The sequence below is a fragment of the Petaurus breviceps genome, unplaced genomic scaffold (assembly GCF_028583685.1).
Source record: "Petaurus breviceps papuanus isolate PSGF00001 unplaced genomic scaffold, PetGlider_PUasm1.0 90639, whole genome shotgun sequence".
NCBI classification, from domain to species: Eukaryota; Metazoa; Chordata; class Mammalia; order Diprotodontia; family Petauridae; genus Petaurus; species Petaurus breviceps.
Window position 1 is genome coordinate 1,929,031 of NW_027187296.1, and position 16,121 is coordinate 1,945,151.

At 37.9% G+C, this 16,121-nt stretch overlaps 1 long non-coding RNA gene across 1 annotated transcript in view; it reads right to left on the reverse strand.

Moving 5' to 3' along the window:
* The window catches only part of LOC138143413 (uncharacterized), a 268,806-nt gene that overhangs the window by 50,842 nt on the left and 201,843 nt on the right, over positions 1-16,121 (reverse strand). The window lies entirely within an intron of this gene.

A 16,121-nucleotide genomic window follows, 5' to 3' on the forward strand; every position in this document is an offset into this window, starting at 1 on the left:
TCTTTCTTTCTTTCTTTCTTTCTTTCTTTCTTTCTTTCTTTCTTTCTTTCTTTCTTTCTTTCTTTCTTTCTTTCTTTCTTTCTTTCTTTCTTTCTTTCTTTCTTTCTTTTTGCTTTTTGAAGGGCAATTGGGGTTAAGTGACTTGCCCAAAGTTCACACAGCTAGTAAGTGTGTTAAGTGTCTAATGATGGATTTGAACTCAGGTCTTCCTGACTCCAGGGCCAGTGCTCTATTCACTGCACCACCTAGCCGCCCCCAGGAGCATTTCTTTCTAAATCTTAATTATAAATGAAGAAATTTTAAAGTGAAAAATATTTTATTTTATTTATTAATCATTAGTTTAAATAAAATTTAAATTTTTAAATGAACTTTTAAACATAAAAACAAATTAATGGTCAAAATGGAAACTCAACTTCAAATTCAAGACTTTGTATTGTAGAAGTGTGTAGCATCTCATGAAAATCAATTGCTAGATTTTCATTTTAAGAATATATACCTAGAGGCAGCTAGATGGCTCTGTCGACAGAGCTCTGGGCCTGGAGTCAGGAAGACTTGAGTTCAAATGTGATCTCAGATGCTTACTATGTAACCCTGGGCAAGTCACTCTGTTTGCCTTAATCCACTAGAGAAGGAAATGGCCAACCACTCCAGTATCCTTCCAAGAAAACCCCATGGATAATATGGCACATGGGGTCATGAAGAGTTGGACACAATTCAAAATGATTGAACAACAATATTTATGCTTCAGGAATCAGTAAATGTTACAAAGCAGGACTTGGTTTGATATTTTATTGATGGACTACTTGTAAGAGAGAGATGGAGAAAATATCAATAATACAATTAAACTTAAAAATTAGTCATTTATACTTTTTTTTTCCTTCAGGAAAGCTAGTTGTTAAACATTTACCAGCATACCCCTGCTTAGTAGTTTCATGTATGAGGTCAACCATGAGCTGATGTCTCTTCTTAGTAACAGAATAATTCACATCCTCCCAAATGAAAACTCATTTCTTAGAGGGTGGTTGGGAGGAGGAGGGAAGATAACCAGAGATACCATTTATTAAACAGCTCTAGTGCTATAGTCCATAATGCCTGAGTGAACTAAAGTAATAAAGTTACAAAGTGTCAGGTAATGACTCCTCCAGGGTAATAATTATTTTAAAAAATACTTTGAATTTCCATAATGACTGATTATCAGAAAACTCAGTGTTTATGGGCATTCAGAAGTAATGACCCCATACATTTAAGAATGACTTTTTCTATTTTAAAAATGAAATTCCTGTAAAAGTCTTTGCAGATATTACCATATTAAAGCCACAATGGATGGTCAACATATCCTTGTTTTGTGACTAATAATTGCAATGTTAATATTAAATGTTCTCATCAAACAGTTTTTCCTGGAGCATGGAGCGTGTGAAGAGGTGTGAAGGGAGGTATGGTTACAAAGACAGCATGAAGGGGCCTGGCATGCATGCAGGACAGAATAAGATGGGGGAACAGTTACTCAGGGCACTTAGACTGGGTGGTTTGGTTAACACAAAGAATCAATTCAGTACTCTGCATTTCCCTCACTTAACTAAGCTATTTTTGGTTTTTTGTGTACCCAAAGGGAGAACAGGACCATGGACACATCAACATGCTCTTACACTAAGTAAAGTGTGACTGGTCAATTTCTAGTCTTGCAACTGGGTTGAAGAATCAAAGGATGAACTGGGATAGTAAACAGTAAACATCAAAAAGATGAATGGAGGAAGGACAATGCTGGGAGAAGGATAATGTTGGAAGAGGGAACACAAAGTTCAGAGATTAATGAAGGTATGATTATGAGGACACAGTGATCAAGTTGTACTTAGAACATGCTAACAGCAAATACTGCACATAGTGCATGTGTTTGCCATTGTCTTGCTGGGATTCTTTCCCATGGTAATGCACTTCCCCATCGTTTCTTCATGTCAGCAAACCCTGAATGCTCCTTAGACCTTTGCAAAGATGCCAATTTTTCTAGCAGTGCAATAAAACAAGGCAAACCCAGGGCCTGATTCTACAGGTATAAAATGGGTTTGATTCCAACACCAACTAGTTGGCTTCATCCAGGGAAAAGTTACACATTCGCAAGCAGCATCCTTCCCCAACTCTGTCCTTATTCACAAATGTGATAAAATTATAATAACTCATTTCTATGGTACCTTAAAGCTTAAAAAGTACTTTCCAGAAACTTTGTGAGGTAGGTAGTGCAAATATTATTATCTCTTTTATAGGGAAAGAAACTGAGGCTCAGGCAATTAAAGTGACTTGCCTAGGATCACATAGTGAAGAAATTGTGGGGCAAGATATTGGTTCCATATGTGCAGTTTCTCTGGAAAGAATTCAGTGAAAATCTATCACCATTACTAGTAAAATTTTCTCCAAGCTCATGCCCATAGGATGGCAGGTCTGAAGCACCAAGTCATTTAAAAATAATAGCCCACTGGGAGAGTCAATGAAGGCAGGTGGATTAAATTGGCCAGAAGAGCATTTATGAAAGAGTTTGTAATCATATCCTTCAATGGAAAATTAAAAAAAAAATAGAATTGTCAAATGTTCACAATCACAAAAGATGGCTGGAGATGTATTTTATATGATTTGGTCCCCTACTTGCTTTAATTAACTCCCATCTCAATTCAGTTCAAGAACTGCCTTCAGGGGGAAATGATTTCTGATGCATCCAGCTGCAAGCACCTCCACTTCCCCAAAATTTACCTTGCAAAATTTTTAAAATATTTTTTCTATAGATGGTTTTATGTATATGTTGTCTCCCCCAATAGAATATAAGCTTCCTTAGGGCAAAGACTTTCATTTTTGATGTTCATCCCCAACACTTGGCATGATTGCCTGGCATATCTAGATGCTTAAGAAAGGAATGATGATTGATGTAAGGCAGAATCGTAACTTGCACAGGGTTAAGTTGAGGGGTATTTTCTCCTGGCCAGTTTATATTCTCCACCTCACAGACCTAGGCCATGGCCCCCGTGTCCAGAAACCTAACACCCTAGCATCACTCTCTTGGATAGCTGTTTCCCAGAACCCCCTTAAAGAGAGAGGTCTACAACTTCCTGGTACATGGACTGCCCTTTCCCAGCAGAACTTCCCTCATGGTGTTCCCTGTGCAGCTGTGCCAACCTTTTCCTCCACCAAATGAATTTTTTGCAGGCACAATTACAGCTCTGGAGGAAGAGAGATGCAGATTATGAAGAAGGTGAAGTTGGGGGTTCTGATAAATACATGTAGAGACTCAAGCTAGATATACTTAGGGGGGAAATGGGTGAAAATACATTCCACACCCTACTTGCCAGAGGTGACTATTACCTTTGCCTCTTCAGCACCAATAGCAGCACAGCCAGGGAGATCTGCTTTCTGGCCAAGTCAGAGTGCTGCCAACTTTGCAGAAGGTCTGATGGAACAAGGTATTTTAAAAAAAAGACAGAAAGAAACTCTGCTACTACTAAATAGATAGTGTGTTTTGGTGGCAGAGAACCTGAATTTCTAGTCATAAACACCCAAGTACCTTAAGGAAATTGGTATGTAGGTGGATAGTTCTGGAGTGCACACAGGTGTTTAGAAACCCACACATCCCTATTTACAATCTGAATCTGGGCCAGGAATATGGGGGGCAGAGAGGGAGGAGGGGAGAGGGAAGAAAGAGATGGGAGAAGGAAAAGAGAGGAGGAGAGAGAAGAAAAAGGTCAAGAGAGAAGAAAAAGAGAGCAAGAAAGAGGAGAGAGAGGAGAGGGAGAAAGAAGAGAGAAGAAAGAGAGGGGAGAAAGAAGAAAAAGGAGGAGAGAAGGAAAAGAGGACGGAGAAGAAAAAGGGAGGAGAAAGGGAAGAAAAGGAGAGGAGAGAAAGAGGAGAGAAGAGAGTAGGAGAGAGAAGAGAAAAAAGAGAGATGAGAGAGCAGAACAATAGGAAAGAGAGGGAGAGACAGAGACAGAGACACACACAGAGACAGAGACAGAGAGAATTTTCCTTCCACATCATCTAGAGTTAACATCATAAAACCCAGTAAGGAGGTCTACTTATAAATTCTTGACCTGATGCTTAAAAAACATAATAAAAATACCCAGAAGGATAGCAGTCAAAGTATTACCCCAATTTATTAATACTCAGTCACTTGTGAAACAAGATGGGATTTTCTGCCATTTCCTGAAGTTTTTAACGTATTACATTTATTTGGAATTCAGTTTTATTCAAATTATTTATTTTATTCAAAATTCAGCAAGTTCAAATCCAGACATGGGGACCTGCTTGGAATTCTTTTCCTCTTAAGCTCTACTCCCTGGCTTCCCCAGGGTCCTTCAGGTCCAGGCTAAAATTTCATCTTTGGCAAGAATTCCTTCTCTCCTCCTTAATACTAAACTAATGTCTTCTCTTTGAGATAACTGCAATTATCCAGTATTCATCTCATACTTAGATATTTAGTTGTTTGCATATTATCTCCTGCATTAGATATCAAGTGCCTTGAGGACAGGAACTGTTTTTTGCCTTTTTTGTATCCTGTGGGCTCCCAGCCTCCCCCCCCCCCCCCCCACACACACACACACTTAGCATAGTGCCTGGCTCATATAGGTGTTTAATAAATGCTTGTTGGCTTTATGACTGAAGAATTGCAATTTCCCTTTCTGCAGATTGAGATCAAATAAGAAGATAGATTTACGTGGAGTAGCTAGTTAAAAAAACCCTATGAATCATGTTGGATACAGCTGCTATAAACTTGAAATTCTGAGCTATATTTTCCTAATGTGTGAGCTGCTTCCCATTAGTAAGCAAAGAATTTTGGGGAAGCTGTGTTAATCATTTAAAAATGTGATTTCATTGCCCAAATAATACCCGGGTGACTTTAAAGAATCAATCACACTTCTCAGAATTATGTTACTCACAGAATTTAAGTTTCTATGGCAATCTACCTGGTCATTATATTCCAATTTCCTATATTACCTTTATAGGAAGGTAATTAATTTTCAGCTAAACTAATCTTCAAGAATATTTCCAATAAAAATCAAGGAAATGTTCATACAGTTTACTCTGTGCCTGATATTATAAAAAATTAAGGGGGAAAATCACTCTGTACTTATCTGAAAGGAATATCAAATTTTAAAACTAGATGATATGTAGCTAGCTGCATGGTAAATCTAAGTATGGAGCAGAAATAGAATTTTTCTCTGGGCATTCCTTACTCCTCCCACAGTTTAAATTTTGATGTTCCCCAAATTTCTGTCTTTAGGTTTTTCATTTCTCTATGTTCTTCATTTTGTGATATCATCTATTTTGATGGATTATAATCGCTCTGTGAGTTATGTCCAAATCTTTATTTCCAGCCCTGGCCTCTCTTCCAGATGTAGGTAAGTCTTGATTTCCAAAAGGGTGATGGTAATGATGGGGTTTAAGCTCTGAGAACCTCCTTGAATCTTCCCATTTGATGAGACATTTGCCTGAGGCCATAAACCTTTCATTATTCCTAGACCCAAGTATCTGTTACTCTTAATTTAACCTACCGTGTTTCCCCGATAATAAGACACAGTCTTATTAATTTTTTTGGAAAGAAAAACACCAGAGGGCTTATTTTCAGGGGAGGGCTTATGTTGTCCTGCCTCAGCTCTCCTCCGTGGCACTGCTCTCAATGGCGCCAGCAAGCAAATCACTGGGGAAGAACAGGATGACACGCTCACTGCTGCAGCTCTGATTGGATGCAGCTCAGAGCACGGGCATGCGTTTCACGGGGGGGGGGCGGGAGACGGTGCATACAGAGGGTACTGTAGTGTAGCGTGTAATGCAGGGGATCACCTTCACTACAGTAGCAATCTCAATAGGGCTTATTTTGGGGGGAGGGCTTATTTTAGAGGAATCTTACACAGTAAGGGGAGGGCTTGTTTTTGGGATAGGTCTTATTATCGGGGAAACACAGTAGCCCTCCATTGTCCAGCTACTTCCCACCCTTGATCCTATCAAAATATCTATACCCAAACCTGTTACCCCTAAACTAGCCTAGCCCTCCATTGTTGGTCATCTCCAGGTAGCCTTCAGCTATTTCCCACCCTTAATCCCATTCCTAGAGTCTGACAGAGTACCTCAAGACCCTCTCCAAACCCCTCCTCTAGACCACCCCTAGATCCCTCCCACTGTCTTACTGTATATAAGATCCATCTTGCCTCCATGAAGGTGCTCAGACTCAATCTAGAAGAGATTCAATCTGGTCTGCTTGTCAACACAAACATCACCTGAAGAGTCTACCTATTATGGCGAATTTTTAATAAATTTTGTTTTACTTTGGCTGAGGCAAGACTTGCATCAAATTCATTCGGCAGAACCCAGTGCATCGGTTTTTGGGGGTCTCAACCACCCCTAAACCCCCAAACTTCAACAGTACCTGTATATCCTACAAGCCCCTCAAACTTCAAAAGTCTAAAACCAAATTTATCTTCCCTCCCAAACCTGAGCCTTTTCCCTACTGGGCAACAGTATTTGAGATGTCTTGTCTTAGAATCTCCATGTGAGACTCCTTCCTCTTACTACTCACACACAATTGCACACCAAGTGCTGCTAATTTATCTTTCCTTCCTATTGTGGTTGTCCTTTATTATTCAATGTCTAGGTTCTTGCAGAATTCTCCTGAGTGACCTCCTTGATTTCAGTCATCTCCCTTTCAAATCTGAATACAAGTAACATATTAATCTTCCCGTAGTGCTATTTTGATTACATCACTCCTCTGCTGAAAAACCTGCCATGACTCCCTTTTATCTGAAGCAAAATCCTTAGATTGACAGTGGAGGATAGCCATAATTTGGTGCCAACTTACTAGCTTTTTCCCACTGGCAGCAGCAAAGTGGACTGAGAATCAGGAAGACCTAAGTTGAGATCCTATAGACACTTAGAAATTTTATGAGCATGGCACATCTACAGCCTCAGTTTTCTCATCTGTAAAACCTTCTAATGCATAAACATATATATGCATATATATAAACACAAATACATGTATGCAAAGCTGTTACAAATTAGAAAAAAATAAATATGTATTACATACATGTGTGTATATGTGAATATATAATTATATATGACAGTTTGCATATCTTAAAGTGTTACATAGATGTTAATTGTTATTATTCACTACATGAACTTATTTTCTATTCAATTTGGTTCCACTACTGAGTCTTCAATATTTCTTTACCTTACCTTAATTAGGTAATTATTAATTCTTCACCTTACCACAAGACTCCTCATCCTGGAAATTCATTCTACTCTTGGACTTCTCGTGTTGGAGTTCTACTCCACTTCTGCAGGCCCTTCCCTCTGACTGGCTGGTTCCTGTCAGAACCTTGATTTTAAGGAAATCATCCAAGTGAGGTAACCCCACTCCTCACTCTCTGCACTTTCTTTACCTTGACCTAGTGGGGATACCTTCCCTTCCTCATTTCTTTTAACCCTTCTTTTGTGTTACCTTCCCCTACTAGAATGTAAACTCCTTGAAGGCAGGGACTCTTTTTGTATGTGTGCTCAGCGCTTAACGCAGGACTTAATAAATACTCAATGAGTTGACATTGAACTGCTTTATTCTCATTTCCCTGATTAATACACATTTGCTCAATGTGTATTAAATACTCACTATGTGTCAAATATGGGACTAGGCTGGACACTGTGAATTCAAAGACAGAATAGTCCCTATCCTCAAGGATCTTATGTTCTATTGGAATCAATGTCACAAAAAAAATTAAAGAAAAAATACATCTAAAGTCATGGGAGGGGGGCAGTGGTTGTAAAGGGATTTACCCATGCCTCAGCAGCATGTAAGCTGAGCTGTGAGGGAAGGCTGCATATTCTATGATGTGGGGAAGGGAGAGTGCATTCTGGGTGTAAGGAACCACTTGTACACAAGAATGAAGATGGAATGTTGTGCCGGGGACGATGAAAGCAGATCAGTTTATTGGAACAGAGAATGAATGAAAAGAGTAATGTACAGTAAGTCTAGAAAGACAGTCTGGAGTTAGCACATTTTATTCTAGAGGGAGGGCATTACTGGTGTTTCTGGAGCAGGGGAGTAACACAGTCAGACTTGTACTTCTGCAATATCAATTTGGCAGGTGTGCAGAGGATGATTTGGAGATGGGAAGACAGGAGGCAGAGGCTAGTTAGAACACTATTGAAATAGGGAAAATGTAATGAAAGCCTGAAATGGGGTGTTATGTTGTGCTTGGAGAGAAGGGGATGGATGCAAGAGACAGTTTTCTTTTGCTCATGCCAGTCATTATGCCTGGGATGTCCCAACTCACCCTTATCTTTCAAAATTGCATTACTTGACACAGAGCCTAGCTCAAATATAACCTCCTACTATATTATGCTTTCCCTAATCATACCAGTTGGAAATAATTTTTCCCTCTCTTGAAACCTATAACACTTTGTACTTTTCATGAAGCATTATGTTTGACTTGTATTAACAATAATGTGATATAGTCTTTATCTTTTCTTATCTATTGTAAGCTCCCTGAGAGCAAGGATCACATCCCCATCATCTTTGTATCTTCTCCTTCCATAAAACCTTGTACATTATAGATGCTAAGAATTATTTTTGAGTGAAATGAAAGATTGTAAAAATGAATAGCTAAAATTTTTATAGTGCTTTAAGATTTGCAAATCTCTTTATCTCATTTGATCATTGACATCAGTCCTAGGGGATAGTGCTATATCACCCCCATTTTAAAGAAGAGGAAATTGATGCTAGGGCAGATTATGTGACAGTCTAGTGCTCCAGCCACTTTACCCCGACATGTATATGACTAACTAACTCTTTATGTGTCTCCACACAGACAAATCAAAAGAGCAGGGGTCAGCAACTTCTTCTGCCCTGAATGACAACAAAAGGATGGATGCCTCAATGGGAAGTGAGAAGTGAAGAGAGAGAAGGGGAAAAGAGGGGTGTGGGAGAATAGGAGAAGATAGGAAAAATGGGATAAAAAGGAAGGGGAAGTGTTAAGTGCCACCTAATATGACCTTATGTTCCATTCAGTTCTCACCTACCCTGCTTGTACCAAGAAATAGGAAACTCGATGAAAGGTCTTAAGAAAAGTAATTAAGTGTGACACTGAATAAAAATATTCCCCTATGCAATTCTTCTTTTCTCTCTGGGTCTGGGTTTCCTGAAGGAGGTGGACTGGATGAGCTGTGAGGTCTCTTCTCGCTCGATATCCTATCTAGATCCTATGTTCCTAACAGAAACAGATAAATAGAAATTCAGATGGGGTCTTTGTCCTAAGACTTTATTTTTTTGCTTTTTGGAGGGCAGTTAGGGTTAAGTGACTTGCCCAAGGTCACATGGCTAGTAAGTATGTCAAGAGTATGAGGTCAGATTTGAACTCAGGTCCTCCTGACTCCAGGGCCAGTACTCTATTCACTGCACCATGCAGCCGCTCCTTTGTCCCAAGACTTAAAAAAAATTCTATCCAATATTGTTGAACAGCTAGAAATCTTTGACTCCAATTTATTTTCAGATTAGCACACCTGACAAAGTTCCTAAGGAGCAGCCCCCTGGGGGAGAAAATATAAGCGATAATTGCATGGGAGGGGAAATTTTCTACCTTTTTTGTGCCTCTGGCTTTGTAACTATCTGGTCCTGTCATTTGAAAAAAAAATAACCATTTGTTAAACTATAGGGTTCAGTAATCATAAAAGCATGGTATCCTCCCACACTGTGCATAAATAAAAGCCTATATGTGTCAAGGGATTTTGATGATACAAACCAAGTCCTTGAGTTTCACTCTTGAGGCTTAATATGTCTCTAGGACCCTGCCTGAAATTATAGCTTTATAATGTTAGGCTATGCATATATATTATTCCCTTATGTAAATTATAGTACAAGGCAGTGTTGTTTTTTTTAACATAATCTAAATTTATTCTTACATTAAATGATATTAAATCCAAGGAAGAACACTTCATTGATACTTAGCAATAAATCAAGATGCAAAATATACAGGAGCCATATTCCTCTCAGAGAGCTTACATTTAGTACAAATTTAAACCAGAGAAAAGTGATGGATTATGAAATCCCATATTTCTAAGTTTTTTTTGAAGAAATAACTAATACAAAATCATTCTTTCCAGATCTCCTGTACATAAAATCTGAATTGATCACGTTAATGAAATCTTTTTTCTTTCCAGCAGAATTGAATGATAAATACATTCATTCACTCCAATGATCCATAAAATTAGTTTGATTGAGTTGCAAAATGAATGAGAACATTAGGCAAACTTTTTTTTAAAGACAGACATAGGCAAGGAATATTTCTTTGACTGAAAACAAAAAGAAACACATGAACAAAATGAAGTTAGGGCAGTGGGAAATATTTCGCAATATGGTCACCAGTTTCCATGAGTCCATTTTGGGAATCACAGTTAGTGACAGTCCAAAGCTATAATATTCTAAGGAAATGTCTGGAGCTAAAGAATTGGAAATACTTTAAATGTTGATCCTTTACTACCTTTCTATAAAATGGGCATAATAACAATAGCATAAAGCAACAGTTACCACTAACTACTCATAACCAAATGTATTGGTCTTAATGAAGGGTATATTTTTTCCCCTTCTGACTTGAGTAAAGCCTGAATGTAACCTACAAGTTTGTGTATTTATTGTATAAGGAAAGACTTTTTAGAAAGGGAAAAAAAATGACAGCAAAAGTTAGTTAAGGCAGGCGGCTAGGTGGCTCAGCGAGTAAGAGCACCAGCTCCAGTGTTGGGATGACCTGGGGATCAAATCCGGGCTCAGACACTTAGCACCACACCCAGAAATAACTGGCCATGTAACCTTGAGCAAGTTACTTAACCCCGATTGCTTAAAAAAAAAAAAGTTAGTTAAGGTAAGAATGATGATAAAAATGAGTGAAACACCTTTATTAAATTGAAAGAAGTGCAAAACTAGGGGTGGCCAGGTAGCGCAGCGAGTAAGAGCACTGGCTCCAGTGTTGAGAAGACCTGGAGATCGAATCCCGGGCTCAGACACTTAGCACCCACCCAGAAACACCTGGCCGTGTAACCTTGAGCAAGTTACTTAACTCCAATTGCTTAGGGGTGGCCAGGTGGCTCAGCAAGTAAGAGCACCAGCTCCAGTGTCGGGATGACCTGGATCAAATCTGGGCTCAGATACTCAGCACCACACCCAGAAATAACTGGCTGTGTAACCTTGAGCAAGTTATTTAACCCCGATTGCTTTTAAAAAAAAAAGAAAGAAAAAACAAATTGCCATAGGAAATTGTATTTTACATGATAATTTATGTAGTTTTTTCACTCCATGTATATATATACATGTATACATTGGTATATGCACAAATTTATAGATACATATATACAGATACACATATGCAGAATACACACCTTTCCTTTAAAATATATTTCATTTTACCAGAGTGGTTATTCAAAATTGACTTCTATTTATTTATGGGAATACATACAGTATTTCACTGTTAACTCTATGCTTTTAAGAGCACATTATTCTCATTGGAGGATGTAATATTTAATTTCTGTTTTTTGGAGACTTCTTTGGCCTTGAAGTCAGAATAATTTAATATTTGGTTCTATCTTACCATTTGGGCCTCAAGGCATTGTCTAGACTAGCCAAGGTGACACCAAATTCTTGGTGCCCATGGAATAAGCTATTAATTTTTATAGTCTCTTCTTATTAACTGAACACAATTTTAAACACTATTCCTTACTGATCACAATCTGATTTTAAAAGGGTTTCTTTAGAGTGAATTCATCGAGGTTTTAGTTATTCAGGTTCCAAAAAGATCTTTTTAATGAGGTTGCTTCACTTGTAAAGGAATTCCATGCCATATTGCTAAAGGACAGAATTCTGGTGAGATTTCAGTATAGCTATGACAATTTCATTCAGTTCACTTGTATGATCTTTAATATTTGGATTGTGTGAAAAATTTGGGGTCCTGAATTTTCCCCACCACTATATTGTGCTAAGGCCTCTATCTGGAAAAGAGGAGAGTAAGCTGAGTGGGAGAATCAGATAGAATTATTTTATAATTGTAAATAATCTATTGTTTAAATACCCTAAGGGAAACTGAGAGGTTCTCTCCCCCTTCTTTTAATAATCAATAGCAATGTACAGAGAATCTCTGTTCTTCTTTGAATCTCTGTTTAAATGACTTAAGATTCAATTTTGAGAATCATGCCCTGCACCCCCAACTTTGAAACCTCAGTAATCTAACACTTCTCTTTTTCTGCTAATACTAGCTTCAGAAACATTCCAACTTTATAACAAGTGGAGCTGTTCAAAAGTGGTAGGTTGACTGAAGAGGTGGTAGGCTCCTTCACCTTGTAAGTCCTCAAGCACTGACTGGATGGTTACTTGTCTGGTGTGTATAATGGGGATCTCTTTTTTGTATGGTCAGACTAGATGGCCACTAAATTTTGGCAATTCCGTGGTCCCTTATGGGTTTGTAACTTATGAGTAACTTACATTATTTATTTCCTTGTTTTGTTCCCTGTAGTTCAATTCATTTAAAATTAATTTTGAGACTTATTCAGCCTAAAGCAATCTGTGTTGTCATGCTTCCAACTTATCTCGAATATATTTCATTGTGCATAGTTAATTGTATGTTGTCTCCCTCATTGGACTCTGAACTCCTTGATCAAGGCCTGCTTTTTTCCTTCATTGTATTATCAGAGTTTAGTAAAGCGCCTGACATGTAGTAGGTGCTTATTGACTTGATTATGACCCAATCCAGGACTGTGAGAGATCTGGGACTCTTAAGGTAACCACTTCTTCAAACTGACCTGTTTGGTTTAGTCTGCTGCCCAGATTAATCCTCAAATTAGGCTGGCGGAGAGGAGGAAGAAGAGGGTTGTTTTCTTCTACCAGTGTTCTTCAATAAAAGTGGAGCTTATTTGAGATGCCAGATGGGCAGCACCAGAAAACAATGATCTCCCCCTTTTTAAAAAAAACTACAAATAGATGTAGGCAAGGACAAAGCAAGGGCCAACTTTCTCACCTCATTCTTGAGGAACTGATTCTGAGCAGAAAGAGGGTAATTTGTTCAGGGTCAGGGACCTTTTCAAGCTTTGTTCTTTCTTCTGAGACTTCCACCAAAGCTGCCAAGGACGTGCTTGTTGGTGATTTTGGTTGTAGGGACACCTTGCCAATAGAAACTGGACAAGATCCACTAATTCATTTCCCATCAAACACTGAGAGCTTGGACACCAAGTATTCCAGATTTGTGGTTCCCAACAGTGTCACTTAGGTTCAAATCACTGTCCATGACTTCCTCATAAAAATTGTTTAGCTGTATCACAAAGAGACAGGCTATGGAAACATAGGACAATATGCCCATTTTCATAATCAACTAACAAAAAGTTTTGCTAATGGTTCTCAGTAATTAGACAAATTGGTTCATTTGAATAAATATTGATTTGCATATAGTTCATTTCAATAAATACCTACAGTAATGACTGAGTATTCCCTGTCCCCTATATCCTGGTTGCCTGAATAAATATCCATATTCCTTTCTCTTTAAACTTATTCAATAAGGTAGTTATTTGGGAAATTAGGTGAGTGGTTATGTTAAATTTGATGTAATTCTATAAAAATTAGAGAGATTAGGTATTCATTTATCTTGCATCTGTTCTCTCAGTAACCTAAGTCATATGCAAAAAAAAGAATTAAATTACACATTAAGATTGAAGAGAAAAATAGTTAAGTAAAATGAGCAGAGACCTGAATTTGGAGTTAAAGGATCCAGGAGCTTTTCCATTTACTATCTATGAAAACTTGGGTAAGTTACATGATCTTTCTGGGCTTCAGTTTCCTCAAATGTTCCTTCAAATGTAAAATAAAGGAGTTAAATATGATGAACTCTAGGGTCTCCACTTGCTTTAAATCTCTGATATTAAGTTGAAAGTCTCCTTTATTTTTTAAATACATTTTCGGGGTGGCTAGGTGGCACAGTGAATAGAGCACTGGCCCTGGCGTCAGGAAGACCTGAATTCAAATCCAGCCTCAGACACTTAACACAAAAACTAGCCGTGTGACCTTGGGCAAGTCACTTAACCCCAATTGCCCTACCTTCCCCCATCCAAAAAGCAAAATAAATGAATAATTTAAAAAAATACATTTTTTCACTGGATTGAAAAGGAGTCAGTTGAGTTTGGGGGTTACCTTAATGATCGAAATGAATCACCAGTGCAGTTGAGGTTATAGCTAGACCATAAATATATCTCCTCAAAAAGAAAGGAACAAAAAAACCTGTCAAGTCAGTGGTTCCATATAAATGTTGTCAAAACCATCCAAAGCGATTGGAACATTAAGGTGGTTTCACTTTTCTTCTCATGTTATTAAATGTTACCCTGTTCTTTTGTTATTTTCCTGTCCCTCACAAGAGATGCTACCTATGAAGGCAAAGATTTGTTTAAAAATATAAGCCCTTGAGTCTTTTTTTTCTTATTCTTCTCTATATTCTTCCTTTGCTTGCATTTTAAAGGTGAAAATATATTTTGTTCAATGCTGTTAATAATGTTGCCCTCTGATTGAAATGTCAGTTAAACAATAGCTTAGAATTCAGATCCTGAGAAGAGGCCTCAACATGTTTATCTCTGCTCTCAAGGCAGTCAACTGCACCAGACTGTTAAGCATTAGATGAAGATGATAAAATGACTTGTCATGATTGTTAAGGTGAATTAAATTCTTATAGTATAGCCCTAACATGATGCAGAGATAAAAATGGTCTCTATCGAGTCAGTCACCATATAGATGAAAATTGGGATAGGAAAAAAAACAACACAGTTTTAATAAAAGGATTAGAATAAGGTAACTACATACTCAAAATAGCATCATCCAGTAAGCAATATACGTCCTTCTGTAACATACATTTTCACATAAACCATTTCCTTAACTCCAAGCTGTTCCTTATGATAGTGATCAGACCTTGCTATGTGGTCCATTTAATCAAGGATTTATGGGGAGAGGGGACTCTAAAAAACCTATGCAGTTCAAGGTCCTTGCTTTAGAGATCAGGAAACAGACTTAGAGACTTTGACCTCCACATAATACAAGTACTCAGTATCAGTGCAAGGATTTAGACTTTTTTGCTTTAACTCCAAATTCAGTGCAGCCTTCCCAGTCCCTTGGAGTAGATATTGTCAACTACAATTTAATATAAAAGTCTACATAATAATAATAATGATGATGGTACAAAGTATGTAAGGCTATTGCCCAAGAAATGGCCTCCAAATGTAATGGATATTTGAGGGATGCCTTGGGAAAATGGAATTCTTTCCTTGATTTTAGGGCACAGGTGAATCAGTGACTACCTTTTAACAAAGGACATTGTTGATTGTTCATTGTTTTCCTTTTACCAGTGCTGTTTATTAATAGGGAAGCAATAAGGTCTATTAAGCAAAATGTAATTCAATAGAATCAGTTTGATGATAAATGGAGCCCATGTGGTTAACTTTGTTTTGAAATTAACCTATCAGGTGCAGATCTCTGTAATTAAAGAATCCTAATTCATAATTCTCTGAATCATTGCATTTGGCAGGCAAATGGCAGTAATTTTCATTTCACAACACAGTGCCTCAGACAGTAATAAGCCAGAACTAAACAAATGCAGGTTTAATCAGGTAACAAAGCATGTCAAATACTTATCCTGAAACAAGGGAGTCTGGCACATGAAGTGTGAAATGCTGAGAAGTCCCTTGGGGAATGTTATATTCTCTGATCTGTACCTTTTCACAGCTTCTGTTGACACCTTTAAAAAGAAAAAAAATCTCCCCACCAGAATTCAAAACAAATCTCTCTCAATGGGACTTCAGTGAGCCAAATATTTTTTCTTTCCCCAAAGGACACTTGAAAGAGTAGCTCTTTGTTCATCGTCCTGTGATTTTGGTCCCAAACTTTACAAGAAGAGAAATTTCTCAGTATTTTATGGTTCTGCTATAAAAGAGTGTGAGTCTCATGTATTCAATAGAGATCCTAACCAACTCTCCTGGAGTGGAGAAATTAGGTATTAAATTGGAATCACGGAGTTTTACTATATGGAGAATAAAGAGGGAAAAGAGGGTTTGGGTTTGGCTCCCATGTTTCCATGACATCTCCCAGG